The sequence below is a fragment of the Mauremys reevesii genome, linkage group 1 (assembly GCF_016161935.1).
Source record: "Mauremys reevesii isolate NIE-2019 linkage group 1, ASM1616193v1, whole genome shotgun sequence".
Taxonomy (NCBI): Eukaryota; Metazoa; Chordata; order Testudines; family Geoemydidae; genus Mauremys; species Mauremys reevesii.
This window is the reverse complement of record NC_052623.1, coordinates 66,456,237-66,479,615: the sequence shown is the minus strand read 5'-3', so window position 1 is coordinate 66,479,615 and position 23,379 is coordinate 66,456,237.

The window sequence follows — 23,379 nt, the reverse complement described above, 5'->3', positions numbered from 1 at the left end:
GTACTAGTGCTGCCGTAGGTTCCCCCCCACATCAGCTGCCTGCAACTGAGCTAACTCCTCTGAGTTACCAGCATGACCTCTTTCCGCGGAGCAACAGAATTCCATGAGACGTCACCCGAGAAGATTAAGAACAGGGAATTCCTGTTTTCTAATTCAGCACTGACTAGCATCACTTTTGTGACCATGGTCAACTGATTTAATTGTTATGCCTTAGTTTCGCTATAAAATAATACCCAGAGGGAAGAGGGTTGGGACAATTACTGTTGATAACATGTAGTGTGATAACAGTCAGCAGAATACAGAGTGCGTAATGGCCCCTAGGTATCCATCTTACTTGGACAGTTTTTTCCTGGGAGAACTTTTTTTAAATATTGGCAACTAATCATAACCCTCCACAGCTGGGCTCCACTTCTGTAACTAGAGGCTGTGGGCTGTCTTGTCTTCCCATTCTTTCCTACACACACACATTTTTGTGTTAAAATGTGTCAGTTAAGCAGAACACAGGCCCATTTTACTAACCCTCCCCAAAATCCTTAGATTAGTCCTCCACGTAGCGCAATGATCATTGTTAATAGGAGTCTGATGATGGGGAAGAGTGTGAAACTGTTTTGCCAGCCTACCCAAAAAATGCTAAGGCCAGCCTTGAAAGAAACCTTGAAGGTTAGGTCATCTAGTCATACTTCTTGCCAGTCACAGATGCAGGATGTGTAGGAGACTGCATGGATTAACTTAAATCAATGTGATGAAAATCATGATTTAAATCACCATCAAAAGCCTCAGTTTAAATCATCGATTTTAATAATTGTTTCATTTCTTCTTGTTTTTTGAAGAGAGGTGCATTTTTATTGGTTGGCATAACCATTAAAACATGTTGATTTACAAATAAATGGAGCCTTTATACTAAACTTGGTACATCTTTTTCTACGTTCACAGTATAACGATGTGCATTTATTTAAGCAATTATAGCTTAGTATTTGCAGTTTCTTATTAATTGTACATTTTTAGTATGTCAGAAAATGGTGAACGATGTGTTGCTTTTGTACGAGATAATTAACTTTTGGTCATGATTTGTGTCAAGCTGAATTAGGATGGTAACTGAAATTTAATTAAACACAAAATAGCTATAACATTTATTTTTATTAAACAACACTACCTTAAATGTTTTGGCTCCATAAACTTCTCTTATCAAAATATGTTTCACATTTACAACTAAATTATAATAAGTTTAGGCCTGAACATATTTTGTATTAAATTCAGATTTCATTTTAAATGGGCTTATTTCTTTAAACAACATTAAAATTTAAATAACAAAAAAATCAAATTTAAATCAAAAGAATTCTTTTTTTTATTTTTATCCACCTTTCTATGAGATTTTGTGGGTCCTATGATACATTTAAAATTAGAATAGATAAAGCACTGAAGATCAATTGAGGGGGAGACTCCTTCTCCGGCATGGACATAGACTTCTGCCATCTAATTGGCTTTCTAATGCAAGATGAAAATGGACCAACAAATCTATTACATTTTTAAAGCAACGTGCCTGTACTTCAGTGAGTCCTTAACAGCGTCACTTTTGAAAAAGAATAGTAGCAATTTCAAGTAGACCTTAGATTAGCTATACCTTTCACTGATCTAGTGTGCATTAGGAAAAAAATTGTCAGAGTTTTCTGTCCCTGATTTTTATAGATAGAATCTGTAATTGATCTGGACCATTGCCCAAAAGCAAACCTCCTCTGCATGGTAGGTAGCAAAAGTATTCCCTGTAATGATTTTATGAGCTGACTAGCTATTGTTCACACATGAGAGCTTTTTTTCTTGTTGCCGAGCAAAAATGTTTATAAAAAACTCACATTTTAAAAATATCAATTGAAACAAATACAATAAAAATAGTTAATTTTGCTCTGTTCTTAATTAACTTCTCATGCTTTCCAAGAAGTACGTTTTTTTTCTCCCAGATCATAGTTTATTTTATTTCAAGTGACTTGAGCCTTTCCTGCCAGATCCGCTGCTTGTACCAATTGCTTTCCAGGCAGCATTTCTGTCAAGTCATATTGATTTTATTTTTCCTCCACATTTTCTTTATATCTTCTTGAGTTCAATTGTTTCCATTTTCTTTGAAATAGCTCCCTCCTGTCCCATTTGAGACTTGTCTCCCCCACCCATTCTGCCAGGCATAAGTCTGGTCACTGGGCTCTCACTGAAATCTATTGGGCCCAATGAAATGTGGGACTTGACAGATATAGAGTAGCATGAGCATCATCGTTGTGTGCTCGGGCGCATGTGTAGCAGCACAAGTTTGCAATTTGAGGCACAATCTGGTCAATAACTCTGCACATGGGGCTGAGCAGTAGAAGAAAACTAAAGCTGATATTTTGTCTATTAAATCATATTCGGAAGTAAAGTAGGAAAGTGAAATGAAATAACAATTGAGTCTGTCAGACTTAGCTAGTGATTTCTTAGCTTTGATCAGTGCATCAAGACTTATAGGTATTTTTTCCTTTAAATTAAACATGTACAAACAAACTTTCAAAAAACTAATGAAATCGTATAAAATTATCTTGAATTCTAAAGGAATTGTCTGGTCTATCGAGCAGATGCTATATATACTGTCTAGCTTACAGTAAGTGCATGGGAAATAGTATTGGCTTAACTTTTGTGTGTATACATATGTCATCCCAAGTTTTGAGCTCTCTGGGGCCCGGAAGGTCGCTGTGTAGTGTGTGTTTGTACAGTCCTAATATGCTGAAACTTGTTTGGGGTCCTTAGGCTCTGTTGAAACAGGAATAAGTAGATACATTGTTTTACAATACATGCCCTTCAAATTACTATTTTATAATAGTGGAACAATCTACTCTCAAAGGGCCATATCCTGCCCTGAGCAAAACTCACTAGCAAGAAAAATGTATGAAGAGCCTCCTCCATTAAAGCACTGAGCCACCATTTATTATCACTTGCATCCGAAGAAGTGGGTATTCACCCACGAAAGCTCATGCTGCAAAACGTCTGTTAGTCTATAAGGTGCCACAGGATTCTTTGTTGCTTTTACAGATCCAGACTAACACGGCTACCCCTCTGATACTTGACATTTATTTAATAAAATATGACTTGCCAGTCTCTGTACTTGCTTGTCTGCCTGGTCTTTGCTACAATTCCCAGGACACTCCTCTGGAACTTGGCACTCTTCTTAGCAATTGGCTCTGCTGACTTAGTACATTTCAGGAACAGATTCTGAGTGTCTCCTGGGAGATCCTGAACACCTGAAGGTCTTTCTAAGCTCAATGGGACTTGAGAATGGTGACAACCTCACACAGCTGGGAGAAAAAAGTGCATGTCTGAATTACTTATTTGGTTTCAGTTTTTGCCTAACTTTGTGTCTTGTGTACATTTGAGGGCAACTGGAGGACTAACAAATCCTCAATCTCTAAAGTGTTCATCATTTGATTACCGTAACCGAATTGCTTACGAAAAAGTTTCTCATCAGGTGCTTGGTAATAATTGAAACTTCTCATAATCGTATTCATAATACCCTCCTTAGGATGATGACCACTTTTATCAGATTTTTTGGTGTGTGCAAAAGCAATAGCTTTTTTTCTCGTCTTCAGTGGATGCACAAAGGTGGGGGGTTTTTTCCTCTCTTTTTGTTGGCAAGCAGCAGAATAGACTGGCACCCGTTTTGTCCACTGCGGCCTCCAGAACTTCCAGTTTGAATAGAGATTAAATTAACATTGCTGGTTTTGGCTTAGCAACAAAGGCATTGGCTTGTATCATGCTGAGACATCTTTGTTTGTGAATCGGCATAATCAATGATGTCAGTACAACTCTGAGACTTTTGTTTTCTTGTTCAACTGTTGCAGTCAGCCAACAGAATACATAAGCACATGACTGCTTAGGATCCCATAAAGAGTTTGTTTGGTTTGTAACATTTGTTATATAGTAGTAGAATTAATAAAACAAAAAACTAACAAATTTAGAATCCAAATAGACTTTGTAAATCAGATAATTACAGTTTGAGAGTAAGGGTACGTCTATACTTAACGTCCGGGTCGGCGGCTAGTGTTCGACTTCTCAGAGTTCGATATATCGCGTCTAATCTAGATGCGATATATCGAACTCCGAACGCGCTCCCGTCGACTCCGGAACTCCACCACCGCGAATGGCGGTGGCGGAGTCGACGGGGGAGCCGCGGACATCGATCCTATTCGCGTAGCTGAACTTGCGTACCTTAGTTCGACCCCTCCCCCCCCCCTTAGTGTAGACCAGGCCTTGGTAAGACTTCCACCTTCAAATGTGTGCTTGCAATTTCACAAACAACTCCCCTCTGCCTTTGCCAAAAAATAAAATCCTAGTTAAAAGTTCCACTTTAATTATTTTCATTTAAACTTAAACTGAGAAGCCATTTGGAGATTACTGGAATTCAGTTTTTTTCTTAAATACTGTAATGCTCTTGGACCAATATCTTTAAACCAAGTTACTGTCCGAAACAAATGTTTACAGGATAGTTAAAAGCACACCCTATATTTAAATTGAGTAATAAGCATTGCAGTGTTACTACTTCCGTCAACATTTGGGGCAATACATACCAATGTTTTAGAATGAGAAAATACTGTTTTGATAATAGTATTATCAAATTTACTGAGCATTATGTATGGTACAGACAGTAATTGGTGTATAACCTCCTATGACAGTAACGTAACCTTATTGTACTATTCTATTTCCTGATTCCTATTTATACTAATTCATATAGGGAGGGGATTGTGTTTTTGTTTTTTTTAATATAACAAATATTACATGTAAAACTCTTTTAACTGATGTCCAAGCATCTCTCACAGTATAGTTTTGTGGTGTTAAAATATTGTACAAAGCCTGGCTCTGGAAGTACTGACTTCCACCAGCTCATGGAAGTTATGCATGAGCCTTCAGTGTTATGTATGTAGCTGCAATTGTGCAAATAGCAACTTATTGTGAAAAATATGAGTCTACACAGTATTACAATGACTACAATCAGAAATATAAGGGGAAATCCAATGTTAAAAATAGATGGCTGGCATTAAAAACAGCAGGACATGCTTGCTTAGGAAAAAAAAATCTGTAGAGTATGTGCGGGGAGGGTGTTTGATTATTATTATTATTATATTTTATTAAGTCATATGCTGTAATGTTCAAGGCTCCAGTTGAATATGAAATCCTATTCTAAATAGCCTTGACTATTCAGAGAAAAGCACAATAGCTAAGATTTGGTGGACTGGTGCAGTAATACATTAGTGTATTAGAACCAGTGCTCCAGAGGATTCTGAGTCAAGCCTTGGAGTCAGTGGTCAGGTCAATACTTTGTTCTCAGTGTTGAGTCGTGAGGGGTTTTTCTTGGCTCAGTTATACCAAGAAGAGGAAAATCTGGCTCGTAAAGCTGCCTTTGGCCTAAAACAAACAGAAATCTCTGTTGGAACCATGAGCACCTAGTTAGTGGAGTTCAGCAGCAGGCCAGCCAGTAATTGTTTAGTGCTTCCCTCACTGGCGTCAATGGGAATTACTGTAGTATAAATTGCTCTAGGGGACAAATTGATCAACTAAGAGAGGTTTAAAGATTTGAGTGTTTTAGGTTACTGACAGCAATTCAGGTTTCTGAATTAAGTGAGTGAATACAATGGTCATGGTTGAATTTTCTTTAGCCACAATATGGGGAGAAACAATGAGATTCCCCATTTTATAAGGCTTTAAAATGAAAGCTTTCAAGTGTTTGTACTGATCTCAATATATTTAACCCCTAACTGACTTTGTTCTCCACAGCACATAAATACCATTTCAACAGGGTCTTAATGTGAGAGCATAAACTGCAAACCAGGTGCTAACCCCTAGCATAACATCTGCACCTTGCTCACATGCTCAGTTGGAATCTTCATACATTTATTTTACGTAGTTTTTTTCCTTGTACAGTAAGTCAGTTTAGGTCTTGTACTCCACCCACTTCATTAAGAACACAATCCTGCAGATATTACTGGGACTCCTGCCTTCACTTCAAGCTAAATTCTCACAATATTAATGTGCTTCATGTTCAAGATCTCTTGGTGCAGCTGTATCTGTAATTTTCACTCCATGCATCTAAAGAAGTGGGGTTTTGACCCATGAAAGCTTATGCCCAAATAAATCCATTAGTTTTTAAGGTGCCACCAGACTCCTCGTTGTTCTTCTGTTTCAGAAGATGCATCAAAATGGTTTTAGTTACCCCAGGTTTTTTTGGACAGAAGAATAATAAAAATGACTTTTACTGCAACTACAGCAGAAACTGCTGCATGTAGGTCTGTTCATTGATGAAAACTCAAATATAACATTAGGAGGCTTTCACTAAACGTACACTATTATGTATTGAAGTGTGGTTCTATTTGTGAAAAGTTACTATGTAAATGAGCATTTGTCATACAGTAACTCACTTAAAGTTGTCCCGGTTAACGTTGTTTTGTTGTTACGTTGCTAATCAATTAGGAAACGTGCTTGTTTAAAGTTGTGCAATGCTCTCTTCTAACGTTGTTTGGCAGCCACCTGCTTTGTCCACTGCTTGCAGGAAGAGCAGCCCATTGCAGCTAGCTGGTGGGGGCTTGGAACCAGGGTGGACCGGCAGCCCCCATTTCAGCTCCCCGCTCCCCTAAGTTCCCTGTGCTGCAGCCACCTAGCAGGCTATCAATCAGGGCAGTTCAGCTGTCCCTCCCTCCACTGCCATGTGCTGCTCCTGCCCTCTGCCTTGGAGCTGCTCCCAGAGACTCCTGCTTGCTGTGCAGGGGACGAAGGGGGAAGCTAATGCCAGTGTGTCCCCTTCCCCCCTGCTCCTGCACCCCACTTACCCCTTCTCCATATAGAGCAGGGAGGGGACACGGATGGAGAGAAACAGAGAGCTTGGGGTAGCAGCTGCTGTCTCAACTTCCTGATCCACTTAAGAGTGAGTCAGCTTACTTAAAGGGGCGGTGTGCATCTCTCTCTCCCCCACACACGAGGTGTGTATCTGTCTCTGTCTGCTATGCTGTCTCCCCTCCCTTGTGTTCAGGAGTGCCGGGCAAAGCGGGGTCGGGGTGCAGGGGCACCCAATTGGCTGGAGCCCCTGGGCACAGGCCCCATTGGCCCAGTGGCTCATCTGTCACTGACGAGAGGGAGATTCAGAAGTCAGCAAGTTGAGTGGGGAGCCACCTAAGCTAACCAGAGAGAAATGCAAAGAAAAGGAGTGGGATTTGGGCCCAAGTCCTCAGAAGTATTTTTGTGCCTGATAGGTGGGCCATAATAGTCCCCCTCCCTACACTCAGGATCCTCAGCAGTGAACCCTTTCCTGGAGTTAGGCACTTAAGCCAGATCAACCCTTTTGAGGGTGGGTGAGGGGAGGAGAAAGAGAGATGCTCCAGAAAATACTCAGTAGCACAGTGATTAGGGGTACTCCCCGAGATGTGGGAGACCAGGGTTCAAAATTCTAGCAGCACCTGATTTGGAGCAGGAACTTGCATTTGGGTCTCCCACATAGGATATGCTGGGGTGGGTATCTCAGTGTGTCATGTTGGAGCTGTTCCACTTTGTATAACTAACTATTCATTGGGCCAGAGAGAGACCAATTCTCCAACCCAGTGGTTAGGGCACTCACCTGGGATGTAAGAGGGTCAGGTTCAAGTTTCCGCTCCAAAGTATTCAGTGTCAGTGGTGCCTAAGTACCTTTGTGGGCCTGCTCTTAAGTTTCTGTTATGGCTATAAAGAAAACCTTTAAAATGTGACACTAGTGAAATCAACGTGGCAGTGCCTGCTGGAGTTGGCAGAGTTTGAAACAATACCTCAGAGATATGAAACTCATTATTCAATTCAATGGTTGTTAATTCAGATGATATTTTAAATGTCAGCATTGTTAGCTTTTCCTAACTATTTCTTCAAAGTCTGTAAGAAAGGAGAATAAGTATCAGAATATGAAGACATTTTGGTTAGGGCCACTGGGGCAACACTCAACTCTACTCTTAGGAAAATGCTATGAGAGACATAGCATGGAGATTTGTCCCAGGTGGACCTGGCTGAATGTTAGGAACCCAGAAGTTTGTCTTAACACTAGGGAGTTTTAGTGACCCTACAGAATGTAAAATTAGTGTATGTTGCAAAAGTACCTTTACTGGTGGCTGCCTGGTGCCCAATGCTTTTGAAAGTCAGGACTCTTGTTTAGGTGATAGATTTAGGAGCCTAACTTTAAGTGCCTCCCTGTTTTTATTTTTTAAAGTCATGGCCTATGTAGGTAGGGTCTTATTTCAAAGACCCATTCACAGTAAATTGCACAATATAGCCTCAGAAGAATTGAGGATTGAGCTGACCTTCTTAGGGATCTGAACTTGTGGTTCCAGAAAGTCTACACAGAGAAACGTGAAGGTTAGCTCACTAGCAAGTGGTGAAATGGCTTTAGAATACTGGATACAATAAGAGCTGTCTCGTGCACAGCTGCTATCAACAATCCCTAATGCATGAATATAGCCCTTTTAAGTTCTATTTATAATTTTAAATATAAAACAGAATGACACACAAGCCACTAACAATAGCAATCGGCCGAGGACCTAGTTCCACAGTAGATAAGACAAAAATCATAGTTACAGAAGCTATGGTCAGTGTATGCCCAAAAAGAAGGGAGAAGAACAAGATAATTAATTCACAATAATACCTGAATTGTTCCCTTGACAAACACATGAAGAAAACTGCTATCAAACTTTCTAGTGACTTAGTCTAAAGAATAAACAGCAACAGTATGAAGGGGCGAAATGACAGCACAAAAGGAAAAAATATCAATTAAAGAACTAGTCTGTACCAAGAGGTGCTAATCTCTGATTCACATTTTCACCAAATTCATAATCCAGTTTTATGTCAACTTTGGTGGAGGTGGCTAATGATTCTACTCATACATGAGCTAATTTTCCTTTAATAGACATAGGTAGATGGAAGAAGCTGTAATCCTACAGTGAATTACCCATCTCTTTGTCCCCAATTTTAGAAAGTATTGCTTGCATTCTTGAAGAGGCACTAATAGGCCTAAATACTTACCCACTTCCAGTTCCCTAATAGCTCTGCACAAGAGAAATCCATTTCTTTTCACTTCTTTATGAAATAGTCTGCTTTGCTTTTTAGTTCCTAAGGGCCATTGAATTGCTAGCACCTAGTGACTGGCAGTCAGGATTGCCTGATACTAATTGCTAAAGCTCTGCTGTCTATGCTAAGACATAAAGAGAATTCTCAGCAGTGTTACTGACAGTGATGGCTTGAATATTGTGTTGTTTTCCATAGGCTTTATTAATCTCACTTCCTTTAGTGTTGTTTTATTTCCATGAATGAGGGAAATATATATGTTTTGTTTTTCTCCTAGCTCTTTTTCCCCTGTAGAATAATTCCCCCTTCTCTGATACAGAGTGACAAGGTGAGAATGTTGTTCCAGTTGGTATGTCTATTCTTTCTTTTCTTTTTTCATCAGTTTACCACCTGTTCCTTGTCATGCGCCCATACAAAGTTTGGTGAACCTCTGCTTTCAATTAAGTGGGAAAGCAACAGCCAAACACTTCTGACAATCCTAGTAATCCACACAGAATTACATAAGGCAAGATCCACAACATTCATCTGAACATTAAAGCTGTGGCATTCATATTTTCTGTCATTTAAATATGAATAGTGAAAAACTTTAATCATTCTCATCTGAATGAGAAGCATGTATATGGAAGCACTTAAGAAATATATGGCCAAAATTATCTTTGCCACAACTCCCTTGAATTCAGTGAAGTTATAGCAGGGATAAATTTGACTCATAATATTTGAAGACTGAAGGGGGAAATAAGTTAGAGCTTTCTACCAGAAATTCCAGACAAGAGCTGGCTTTAAAGACAAGAGCTGGGTGAATACAACAAAAATATTCTGCTACTGTTTCCCCAGTTTTTTAAATGAATGTGTTTCATTCACACTTATTTGCTCCTTTTTATTCATTTTCGATTAACAGCTAAGAAAGCACATTTTATTGGTCTGAATGTTCTTGGAAAGTGAATTTTGCTGTCACATACAGGAGTAGTAGTGGAAACTGATTTTTTTTATTTACACTTGAGTATTTGCATCAGATGTGTTTGAGTTTGTTTATCCATTCAGGGAACACAATACCATGTGACTTATCTAACCAATCACAGCTAGACTACAGCTCAAATCTCCAGCACTGATTATTTGCACATTATCCATTAAATCAATAGAGTAAAATAACAACAATTGAACAACAAATACAACTGAGGATACTGCAGTCTGCTTGCAGATATAGTCTGTGAGCAGGAAAAAAGATTAATATCAGATAAATTATTCATTTGTGAATTTTTCACTTAATTCTACTGAACACTTAGGCCAAGGTAACATTTTAACATGAAGTATGTATATAATGTGATACAGCATGTATGTGCTTTCATTTGAAGTCTTATGCCAACTGGGCTAGAAGTGTTTTGGAATAGCTAACGTTTTGCTAAAGGTGTAGATCAAGAGTTTTGTGGCCCAGAAGCATAAGGGAGAAATAGGAAACCCTGATGATTGAGCTATTTGTGAGTAGAGTGCAATAAATTATTCATTGAATCAGTTGCAACATCTACAAAGGCACCGAGCCTTAGTTCCTGGCCTGATGCTGTAATAAACAAAACACAATCTTCTGCATTGTCCATCTCCTACAGATTCCTTTTTTCATACCCATAATTGAAAAAAATGACTGAGAATTGTATCAGCATTCTCTTTCTGGGATTGGCTTTTAACCAATCTGTGGAATAATTTACACTGAAGTGAAGTGAGTGGGTTCTGTAAATGCATTTGACCTTTAAGGTGAAATAACTCCATACATAATCTTCAATGCAAATGTTTATAGTGACTAAATAATTTTCCCATGCAGCTGGCCATTGTTATCTCTTGGAAAAACTGGTAGTGATACAAATGGCTGATTATGGTTTACAATGGCAATAAATTTCTCAGAACTGGTTGTTACCAAAATAAACGTCCACTCTATTAAACGCTACATAACAAGTCATGAACTACTGAAAACAACCAATTTCTTGTGGAATATCGCCTGAATAAATTTCAGTGGGAAGTGCAGATCATTAAGCTCTGAACAAAGATCTGGCCTAATGAAATTACATATATATTAAAAAAAAAACACTAAACATTCTCCAGTATATGAACCTAACAATCATATATATTTAATAAATGTGATTGCTGGGGCTTTATTCATTTAAATATTGTTGTCTCTCAATACAAGCCTACGGTTGCTTTTCCACTATTTCTTCAGCTATGAAGAAATTAGCAATACTGTTAAATTGACCCATTTGAAAAAGGTGGAAACTAGTCTATGCAGATTCAAAACACACAAATGAAAGCCCTACAATGAAACGTACAAGTCAGTGTCTGCATTAGAATAATTACTATGGCTAATCTCAATGGCAAAAATATAGTCAAGCAATTCATAACACAGGCACCATCTTCTCTGTAGTGAGTGACAGAAAACTTCCTCACCATAGCAACCAGTGATATCTCCTAAGAATAACATTAACCTCTGTTACCAGTTTTACATTCTTAACTATAAAGACAGTTGCAAGGCGTTTGATTTGCCTTGATTGTATATTTTCACTATTTAAAATGTAGTGAGCACTTACTAATCTAAATAAAACTAAAAGACATTAAAGGAATCTGAGGTAATTGAAGATCTAGAAAACACAAGTTTTAAAAATCCAGGCCTGGAAGCAGGATCATTAATGGGCAGAAAAGGATCTCTTTCTTTCTCATGAAAATTAGATATCCCCGCAGAGAGGTCTGTTTAGCTACTGCCTTTAAAATGGACCTTTAAATTGATTTTTAAAGTCAATGTATAGAAGGGGGAAGAAGTGTGGGGGGGAAATGTGGCTGTTTCTTACCCCCTCCCTTTCACCCCATCACCACCATCCCAGGCACAAATCTGAAATCCAGGAGTTTGCACCAAATATTTAGGGGTCTTAAATTAAAGAATTATGTATTTTTAGACTATTACCAAAGCTTTTCAAGTAAGTGATGATAAAAAAAATCTTCATCACAGCCCCGTAGGATATGATGAAATTCTGAGTGTATCATGAAGATGCCATTAAAAGACATTTCATCCTTGCCTTCGGAGACTCTACACGTATCTGTTTGGACTTTAAACTCTTTCCCCCATCTCTGCAAGAGACGAAAATGACACAGAAGTTGTATCGAGTGAACTCAGATCAGGGAAGACAGATTGTAAATTGAGACTTGCTAGAGCTAAATCATGTTCTCTTGCTTGATCTCTTATCAGACAACTTTTATCCAAAAGGCTATTGGGGAAGTTAATTGCAACTGTTAAGATGATTTTTTAGGAAATATCACTCTTGAGAGCTGAGAGATTTTTCTCCTCACTGCTTTTTTTTTTTTTTTGAGAGAGATTCAAGGTGTTAAACACTTATTGCTAGAATTTTAGACTCCTGATCCTCTCCCAGAGAATGGAAAGAATTATGAATCTGGAGAACTAGAGGCGCTAGTAAAAAGGACAATATGTACCTCTTTGAATATGCTATGGGTAGGCAGATATTTATGATATAAATTACCTATTACTCAGAGAAATACCTTGGGATATGATGCAGCATGACTTCCAGAGTTGGTCTTGCAAAGATGATTTTATTGTTTGGAAGGAAGTTGAAAGAACTAGAATGAGTATGGGGCTGACAGCTAGTAGCTTCAGAGTGCTGCTAATGCAGGGGTAGGCAACCTATGGCACGCGTGCCGAAGGTGGCACACAAGCTGATTTTCAGTGGCACTCACACTGCCCGGGTCCTGGCCACCGGTCTGGGGGGCTCTGTGTTTTAATTTAATTTTAAATGAAGCTTCTTAAATGTTTTATAAACCTTATTTACTTTACATACAGCAATAGTTTAGTTATATATTATAGACTTATGGAAAGAGACCTTCTAAAAATGTTAAAATGTATTACTGGCACGCGAAACCTTAAATTAGAGTGAATAAATGAAGACTCGGCACACCACTTCTGAAAGGTTGCCAACCCCTGAGCTAATGGCTCTGACAAAGAGACCTTCCATGACTTTGGGAAAGTGACTTGACTTCTGTATTTGCAATAATACTTAAGAAGGAAGTTGTGAAAATAAAGTAATGTTTGTTTGTACCCAGCTTTGGATAAGTAAAGGGCTAAGAATGACTGCTCTTAAAAGAACACTGGGACACCTGGTGACTCTCTTGAAGTAGGTACTGTACAAAGCTTAACATTAAAATATCTACCCACATATACTCAGGCCATTAGACATGACAAGGGTACCTATTGTTCACTAGGTAAGACCACTGGAGTCTGGTGACATCTGAAAGTGTGCAGGCAAAACTGAAATGTACAACTGTTGGTAAAGATCAGGCTGTATCAGATTGAAGAGAGTGTGTAATTCCTAAATTAAAGACTGAAATTCCTATGGTACATGGCCAGCCACATGGGGTTTTCAGTATGAGCTATGGAGCCTATGATAGCTACAGTATATCACTGGGTTTGAATGTGACCCAGGTTACTAGAGATAGGAAAACGTATCAATCTGAAGTCTAATCTTTGGCCTATTAGCAATGAGTTGACCTTTGTCCAGTTTCTAGTGGACGAGTGGCCCCACCACTAAAGACACCATTGTAACTGCAATACCACTTCTGAAATTGTAGGTATTTAAAATCAAGTATATTTGCACCTTGCTGGAAGTTTCAGCAGAGATACGGAATCTGAACTTCTTTGTTAGCTTTATATCCAATTCATTCGCTTTTCTGTATTGGCCGAGAAATCGACAAGATCATGGGTTCTTAAACTTGGGATATATAGTTGGGCAGAGAGGAGTTATGAACACCTTCTTGTTCTTTATGAATAGATAGGAAAAGTGGGGCGTTTAAGATTTTTCTGTGCTGTAACGTGGGTATGGGATGAAAATGTTGAGAAAGAACCACTGGATTGGATGGTCTAGGTTTTCCCCTCTGTCTCTGGTCTCCAGAATAACTACATTCCTACAGTTGTGCAGACAAACATCACAATTGGCTATACACAAGCAGTTAACTACCTTTATAGCTGTATAAACAAATATGCAATTTCCATGCATAGTTGTTATCATCATGAGCACAAACAATGTAACTGAATTTGTTGTTCTGAATGTAACTGTAACAATGTAACTGAATTTGAAGCTCAGTTATATTAAGGGACTTGCCCGTGGTCACACAGGACAGTAGTGGCTGAATCAGGGTTAGAATGTAGGAAATACCAGTTTCTTTTCCTATCACCAATCCACTGGACCATGATGCTTCCATTTCCTTTAAGGTGTATCATTTTACTTTAATTATCAATTTTCATAAGAACTTAAGAACATAAAAACGGCCGTACCGGGTCAGACCAAAGGTCCATCTAGCCCAGTATCTGTCTACCGACAGTGGCCAATGCCAGGTGCCCCAGAGGGAGTGGACCTAACAGGCAATGATCAAGTGATCTCTCTCCTGCCATCCATCTCCATCCTCTGACCAACAGAGGCTAGGGACACCATTCCTTACCCATCCTAGCTAATAGCCATTAATGGACTTAACCTCCATGAATTTATCCAGTTCTCTTTTAAACGCTGTTATAATATATAATTTTCATTAATCAAAACTTACCCAGCTGATGAGGCATTAAGCAGAATATTATTTCTACAATGTCACTGGTGTGCATGGCAGTTTTAGACAAGTAAAAAGAGAGGAAGTGCTTGCTTACAATCCAAATAAGATGGATAACCTTGCCCAACTTCCTCCCTCCCCCTCCCCCCCCCAAAAAAAGGCTAAGGTGGCTGGGAGGGTAAGGAAATTGAGGGTGTAAAAGTAAACAATGGGAAGGGAATAATGTTGGTTAGGGAGTATTTTTTTAAGGGAAGATTTATAATCGTTTCACATTGTTCTTGTTTGTTTTTATAAGTGAGAGTGATGCAGAGAATGGCAGAGTAGAGATTAATGATGAAAAGCTAGCCAAAAATAAGGGAGTTTTGATGATAGGATTCTCCAATACACACACATGGTTTTGTTTGTTCATAGTCTCAAGAGCTGTTCTAGAACTAGGTTAACAGGTCAGCATAAATCCAGGCTCTGTTTGTTTTGAAAATACTTATCTGTGTCTGTATTGTGTAATTTGTACTGACAGTTTCTTTACACAAAATTATCAGTAGTTTTGCTTTTTTTATGTACATGTGTAGCTAAGATGACTCCTATATAAACAAAATTACAAAAAAAACCCCGCCCCCATGCTTTTACACAGCTATATTGTAATTTCATTGTTGCTAGTAATAAGCTTGAGAGCTTTTTTTTTTTTTTTTAAGTAAAACATGCAGATATATGCGGTGACGAGATAAAATTGTCCAGCCACCTTTCTGACTATTAACACCTTATGTAGTGTCAGGAAACCATTAAAACTTTGGGTGTTGTGGCAATTGCTTTTTCTTCTATTTTCATAAATTAAAAGTAAAAGTGTAACTTTTGTTTCACCTGCCCCCAGGTTGTGGCATCAGGATCTTTACAGTGCTCCTGGACATTTTAAACCTTCTTTAAGGCTAATCCTGTCTTTTCAAATATGTACAGGCGCCACCAAGCTGTTGCAGTACCGCTTACCATATGGCTTACCTAATTGGAATCCTCCACCCCCAATGTAATATGAATGTTCTCATTATCCCTATGAATGTCCAGTGCTAATACTCCACTGAATTTCAGAATGTGGAACGAGAAGAGTTTTAACTAGTCCTACCTGCCTCTGGACAGAGGCAGAAAGATGAATATCAGAACTCTGACTAGATCGCTTACAATTATTAACGTTTTGTAAAGCACTCAAGGACCACAGCAATGGGCGCAGCTAGAAAGAAAGCTCTTTGAATAATTATTTGAATAAACAATTAACAAAAAGAGTCTGTTTGTTTTATGACTCTTGATTACTGTCCCTCAGTTATTGGTCTTATGACTGAATGTTTTAATTTTTTTTTTGTACTGTGCAGTGTCTTTCCATGGCTGTTTTCCTTAAGTTATACCATAGGAAGCCTAGTAACAGGTACAAGTGTAAATTGCTTTGGGATGTAGCTGGTAAGAAAAATGGTGTATAAAATAAACCAGTCACTAGAAATATTCTGGGCATCTTCCTGCAGATGGAGGTGAATGAGTGAGAGGGAAGGTGGGGCTTTAAGATATTTTATGAACAAAAATGTTTGTAGTCTATGTCATGTGAACATTGTTTAGTTGAGTCCATGCAATGTTTGATATGCTCGGCCCTGTTGTTGCTTATAGCTGTTGGTCTTTTGGTAAAAACATCTCCCTTTAGCTCTCCAAAGTAAGGTTTGTATTAGCAGCAATTTTGCTATAGCCATGTTATGTACATCTGGATATTTGTAATGATCATATTAAATGTGACCTCTAGCTGATTGGGGGGTGGGGAGGGGAAATCTTCAAGCATCTGAAGTTGTAGCTCTCTCTCCCGTTAGAGGATGTACTGAAAGGAAGGCAAGGTCAAATGAATGCAGTTAGAAGCAATTACCAGGGACAGGTATTTAATACAAATTAACATGTGTCTTGGGTTGGAGGAAGGTGGTGCCATTTTGATGAGAGAGAATGTTCTCATTATGAGTCTAATCATTCAAGATGCGGAGTGCCTTCATCTCCTGTTCATGCCAAGAGGGGCTAAGAGTACTCAAAGAACCTGGCAAGGGCACTTAGCACCTGGTAGGATTGGGCCTGATGTCAGTGCCAACTTTTTTTTTTTATTATTATAAGTCACTTAGACTCATAGACTTTAAGGTCAGAAGGGACCATTATGATCATCTAGTCTGACCTCCTGCACAATGCAGGCCACAGAATCCCACCCATCCACTTCTATAACAAACCCCTAGCCTATGTCTGAGTTATCGAAGTCCCCAAATTGTGGTTTGAAGACCTCAAGCTGCAGAGAATCCTCCAGCAAGTGACCTGTGCCCCATGCTGCAGAGGAAGGTGAAAAACCTCCAGGGCCTCTGCCAATCTGCCCTGGAGGAAAATTCCTTCCCAACCCCAAATATGGCGATCAGTTAAACCCTGAGCATGTGGGCAAGACTCACCAGCCAGCACCCAGGAAAGAATTCTCTGTAGTAACTCAGATCCCAACCCATCTAACATCCCATCACAGACCACTGGGCATACTTACCTGCTGATAATCAAGGATCAATTGCCAAATTAATTGCCAAAATTAGGCTATCCCATCATACCATCCCCTCCATAAATTTATCAAGCTTAGTCTTAAAGCCAGATATGTCTTTTGCCCCCACTACTCCCCTTGGAAGGCTGTTCCAGAACTTCACTCCTCTAATGGTTAGAAACTTCACTTAATGGAGAACATGCCATTGGGTGAAGGCTATTGTACAGGAAACTCAAGAGCTTTCTCTTAAGTCAGTCTGCATATCCCTAGAAAAATCAATGGGCCAGATGTTTTCCATTCCTAGAAAAAAATCTATGGGAAGAGGGGAAAAAAATTCAGTAAACCCTGCTAGATTCTTGCAGTGTTTAATCCCTAGAGTGGGGAGGGCTTGTGGGGCTGCATACCACAATGATCTGTGAAGAAAATGGAGGACAGCTGCATGGTTCAGGGAACTGTGCTAGTTAGTTGCCTTCCTTTTCCCATGATAGTGTGACTCCTTAGGGATCCCCTTTGAGCTCTGAACTGACCTTTTCACAGGAAGAGGACACAAAGCTACAACTCCTCTCAACAACATCTTCATCATATTAATTTTAAAATTAATAAGACCCAGGCAAGTCACCTTGCTAGCTATAGACCCAATAATGCTTGATAACTCTTCCTTTCTAGCGAAGGTGCACACGTGCTGATCAGTATAATTCATGAAATGTAAATGGGCTTCTTATGAGGTAGATTATTTTCCAAAAGCACAGGCAAAAATTACTGTAATTACCTTCCCTCGCGCTACATTATCTATATTCCCAAGAAACTTTATATCTTCTTACAGACAATACATAAATATTTACTGAAGGGATCAGAACAGCTGAGTAAAGCTTCCATTCCACGGAAGCCACATTCCTGCCAAAATAGAAAACTCTCCTCAGCAGCACAAGGGTTTTCATTTAAAGGGGGTGTATTTCCTCAGTGTAAAGCTATTGCTTTAGATATTAACCTGCTAGGTTCGGAACTGTATAGCTTCTCTCTTTGATGCACCTTCTAGGGGGCCAGGAATTTTCCTTAGCCTTCTTACTTGGGCAATTGAATGCCTGGCCTAGTACTAGATAGGATGATATAATTACAGAAGTATTTCCTGGGGATAATCAATATGGAGCAGTACCCACCTTAATGTAGATGAGTCTTTGATTACTTTTTGTAAAGCCACAGCATTCTTTCCCCAAGAAGCCTCCCCCATGTACAAACAGTTGTTTATATTTTATGATGCACAGGGAACAAATGGTCATGATTGCCTTTAAAGTAAATCAATTACATCTGCAAGGGCTGGTTCAGTTGATCTTCTGGAGTCCAAAATGTTCAGGTTGTATAGGTCATAGGATAATTAGAACACTAAGAATTTTTATAGCATCTTACATCTCAGGATCGCGGAGTGTTCTACAAACAAACAATGATTAAGCCTCCCAGCATTCCTGTTATGCAAGTGCTTTTATCCCTGTTTTAATTAACTTTTTATTCAAATATGTTAAAAATATCTACCCCATGCTCTAGCAACAACATTTTATCTATCGTAGGTACTCAGACAGCCCCATTACTGAGTGCTTCACAATATTTAGTGTATTTGTGCTCACAGCACCTCCATGAGGTAGGGAAATGCCATTATCCTCATTTTACAGATGGGGAACTGAACGAGAGAGAGAATATGTGACTTACTCATGGTCACACAGGAAAGTCAGTGAGGGCAGCTGTGAACTGAACCAAGGTTTCAGGCTAGCACTGTAGCATTCTTCCTCATCTCTGTTTTACAATTTGGGAAAGCGAGTTATACTTCATGTAGCAAGCCAGAGGTGGAGCCAGGAATCAAGCTCACTTCCAATTCCCATTTCTGTGCCTTACCACCAAACTATTCCTCCTTCACCAAAGCGGCCACATGTGCTGTAACAAAAGACTGGATCCACAAGAGGGCTTGGGTGTTGGAGGCATTGCAATGCTCAGCATCACCTTTTAGGCATCTAGATAATCATGGGAACACCACTGTGATCCACTAAGCCTCAGTTGATGCTTGTGCTCCGTATACAATGAATGGGAAAAGATTGGTGCCTTAGAATGCCATCCACGAACACCAGTATGCTAGTTGGGGACCCGCCTGACCTAGCCGGTGAAAATTGCTGACACGAAGGGTGTGTCCTAAGCCTTGCCCCTCTCATGGAGCTAGGCACCAAAGTCTGGGCTGCAGGGAGGTGCCTATCTCTGCAAGCAATTCACAAGCAGGAACTCCTCTCCTGGAGTCAGCGGGTTTAAGGGCCTACATTATTTCTCTTGAAGAATCTTGTGCCTTCCCGACTCCATCCAAAATGGGGGAAAGGTGGTGGGGCCCTCTAAAAACTTTTAGTCCAGGTTAAAGCACTTACCTGGGATGCAGAAGACCCAGCTTCAATTCTCCCCTCTGCCTGATCGGAGAAAGGATTTGAACAGGAGATCTCCTACCTCTGAAATTGCACTAACTGCTGAGCTAGTGATGTTCTGATGTGGGCTTCCTCAATCTCTCCTGTAGCAGCTGTTCCTTTGTGTATAAATAGTCACTGAAGCACTGGACCCTGGGTCCCCCATGTGGTTGCTCTAACCACTTGACTATACAGTCATTCATTCATTCTCTCTCTGCCTTCCTTCTGAAGTGGAACAATTGGAGGGGAGCCCCACATCTGAAGATCCCGTAGCTCAGTGGTTAAAGCACTCTCCCGAGAGGTGTGGCAGGATTTGAACAGGGGTCTCTCTCTCTCTCTCTCTCTCTCTCTCTCTGGCAGAGAAGGTGGAGACTGACCCTGGGGCTCCCACATCCCAGGTGAGTGCTCTAACTACTTGCCTTAAAGTCATAAGGTAGGTGGCAGCACCACCTCCTCTGGTCAGGTTCTGAAAGGGTCTCAATCCAGTAGTTGGACACCTAAGGGAGGCAGCAGTGCACATGCCCAGAGGTGGGAACTTTGGCATAGAGGGAAATTTGCAGCAAAAATTGTAGGTGCTGAGACTCCAGCTGCCTGAAGGGTTAGACAGACGCGGAGTGAGAGTTTTGTGGATATGGTGGTGCGTCAAGCTGGACTTATGCATCTAAGTACTTCTGTGGATCTGGGACCTAGAGGGTAACGTGGGTTCTAAGCAGAAAAACAGACACCTGTTCCTGTGACCACTATGCTGCCCAAAATAATAGTTACGGTGCAGGACGCAATCACTCCAGTCTAAGGCCTAAATTTAGCAGTGTGTTGTGTGAGGTGGGGTAAGCTACATATCTGTAAATGGACATAAGGAGATATTTGTTGCTGCATTTTACATAGGATGGGTCCAGAAGACCATTCAGCATCATGGCCACTTGCTGAACAGGCTTTTTGGAAAAGCAGCAGCAGCTGAAAATGCTGACAGCACCAGATGCGTGTGTCACCCCTCTAGTGAGTGGTCTGCTAGTGGATAACAGATTACTACTGCAATCTGATAGAAGAGTTATTCTTTAGCTTAAATGAAAAAAAATTGAGCTGAGAAGCCTGAGGTCTAGCATTTGACCTCCGCTGGCTACCCAGCAGTCATTACAGTAGCAGCAAGCTACAGTGCTTGAATTCCTGGAAGGATTTAAATGAATCTGTTTATGATATGGCAGGGGTACGATATACTGGCCGCTTTATAATGAATTACACATTATCCTGAACACTACATTTTTTTGTGTTTGTGTGAAGCATGCGCGTGAGCTCTTTAACGTTCATATTATTTGATGGTTTTCTTAGAGCTCCAGCTCCTCTAGTCATGCGATTATGAGGGGCATGGGATGCGGAAAGAAGGGAATAGGGGAAGGAATGGGGTGGGAAGGTGAGGAGATGGGGAAGAGAAGGGAATAGGGGAGGCAGGGGCAGGGGGAAAGAAAGGGTGGGATGAGGAGGAGATAGAGCAGTAGGGATGGGGAAGAGAAGGGGATGGGGAATCTGGAGCCCAGCATGCGGCCTCCCCTTGGCAGAAGCTGGGACTCCCCTGTTAAGCAGGCCCATCAGACTGTCACCCTGACAAGCTCCACCTCCCCTGCACCTATACCGATGAGCCCCCCAGACACCGTCCCCACTGAGCCTCAGCCACCTGCACCTGGACCCCCACCCAAATGAGCCCCACCTCCCCTGCACCTAGACCTCCCCTGCTGAGCCCCAAAAACCTTCACCTGGATCCCCTGCAGAGTCCCATTGCCCCTGAACCTGGAACCCCTCAATGAGCTGTGAATCCAGATCTCCCACTGAGCCGCCCGCACCCAGGTTGCCCCACAGAGAACTCTCTCACCCCCACCTGGATCCCCCCCCACATTAAGTCCCTTTGCACTTGGATCCTGATGCGCCTGGCACGGGGGGCAGGGCCCCAGGGTGTTTCTGGGGCAGGCCTGGCCCTTGCACTGTGTCAGGGTCGGGTGCAGCCTCACTGCCAAGTCCCTGTCCTGGGGTTGGGGGAGGGAGGCTGCAGGGTAATCTCCCACCTCCATTAAACCAGTGGCCTGTGCTCCCCACTGCCATTTTGGAGCCTCCACATTTATTTATTGACAAATACAATTTGCAGAATTTTAAAATATTGTGTACAGAATTGTTAATGTTTTGGTGCAGAATCCTCTCAGGAATATGGGGTGCTGTGCAGCTGTGATGGTGGGACTGTGAGGAGGTCTATGGGCGCGGGTGCTGGGCGAGCAGTGTGGTGTGCAGGGTGCTGTGCAGTTGTGGTGGGAGGCCAGCAGGGAAGGTCTCTGGGAGGGGTGAGGGCTGGGCATAGAGATCTGTGGTGGAAGTCTCTCGGCTAGGGGGTACTGGGCATAAGGGTGGGGCACTAGGCACGGGGGTGGTGTGGTGTGGGCCTGCCCTCAAGGGGAAGGAACTGGCAGGCCAGTGTGCATCTGGCAGCTGCCGGTTTGTAAACAGTGCCCTCCTGCTGGGCTGCACAGAGTGGGGCTGTTCCCGCCACGCTGTGCCTCATTGCCCCCAGCCCGCCCTTCACTCTGGAGACTGACCATCCCGCCCCACCCTGCACCTTGCCCCATGGGGGCCCACAAAAAGTGAATCCGGCCCTGCCCATGGCTTCTATAAGCCTTACAGGTGAGGCTGCTGCAGTCCTAAAGAATAAATTAACAATGATCTTCTGTCAGGTGAATAAAAGTCTTTATTCTGACCACGCTAACCTGTGAAAGAATAAGACATGGTTAACACCACTGAGTGCTTAATTTGACTCTATTGCCATCTCCTTTAGCACTTAAACTAGTGAAACATTGCAAACTGTCAGAAACTTTATTTGGCTTTAATTCACAATATATAGCAGTCAAGTGCCTAATCTCTGTAGTATAATTAACAGTCACTTCCATAGTCTATGCCAGCATGTTGCAAAGATCTTCTGTGGTGATAGTCGATTGTGTTAGTCTGGGGGCTAGAAAGCCAGACAGAGCTACCAGATACTGTCGCTGTCCAATAGCTTCTGTAGATAATTCCCTTCACATCAATGACAAAGTCCTCTCTCTTCTCCACCATGGTCACTGTCACAGGACTACAGCAAGAATTCAGAGATTAAAAAAAACCTGGGAGGACAGATCCTGTCTGTCTAGGTCCTGCCAAGATTAAGCACATGAAATGGATTTAGCAAATCTGTCATCTGTGTTAATTAACATGTTAAACACCACTTAGCTTCTATAGAGTAGAGAAAAACTGTTTTTTAATAAAATGTGTTAGCTGGACAGGGTGGGAAGAGAGACCGTGGGTTTGACCAGGCCCAGCCGATACATTTTTAAACACCAGTGTACACTAGCTGCTAAGTGTTGTTTAAAAATTTATTAATACATGTTTGCTAAACACACCTCATTTTCCTAGCCTAGACAAGGCCAGGGCAAGGGTTGCATCTAGGGTTAACTTAAGGCCCAACATTCCTTGATATTGTCCCTTAAGAATTATCTTGGGAAGGGAAATTGAATGTGATCCTAAGATCTGAGCTAGACTCACTCTGACCTTATGGGGCGCTATCAAATTATCTGAGATGACTACAGATACTCTTTCCTATTATGGTCTTCCTGAGGCTAGGAACCTGTAGAACTGGCTGCTCAAATGGAACTCTGTTTTAAGAATTTTTACTGTATATGGCCAGAGAAGAAACTGAATACTTAGCCCTCAATAATTATTGAGTCTGGCTTTCATTTTACCATATGATCT